Here is a 214-nt window from a genome sequence, read left to right as displayed (position 1 = left end):
AACTTGGGCCAGTTAGGTGTGTCTACTCAACAAAAGTGGAGACACTACAGGGGAATAAGGGAAACTTCTTTTAGATTTATAAAAACTTGAAATTCATAGTCACGTCAAACTATTATTTTTCTTTATTGCAAGGTTAAATTCAAAATACTTACAGGTAAGAAATAAAATAAAGCTCTGATGGATTTAATACAATAAACAAAGTATTAAAGCGTTT

This window comes from Anoplopoma fimbria, chromosome 13 (assembly GCF_027596085.1).
Source record: "Anoplopoma fimbria isolate UVic2021 breed Golden Eagle Sablefish chromosome 13, Afim_UVic_2022, whole genome shotgun sequence".
In the NCBI taxonomy this organism is placed as follows: Eukaryota; Metazoa; Chordata; class Actinopteri; order Perciformes; family Anoplopomatidae; genus Anoplopoma; species Anoplopoma fimbria.
The sequence above is the reverse complement of the archived record's forward strand: the minus strand, read 5'-3'. Positions refer to the sequence as shown.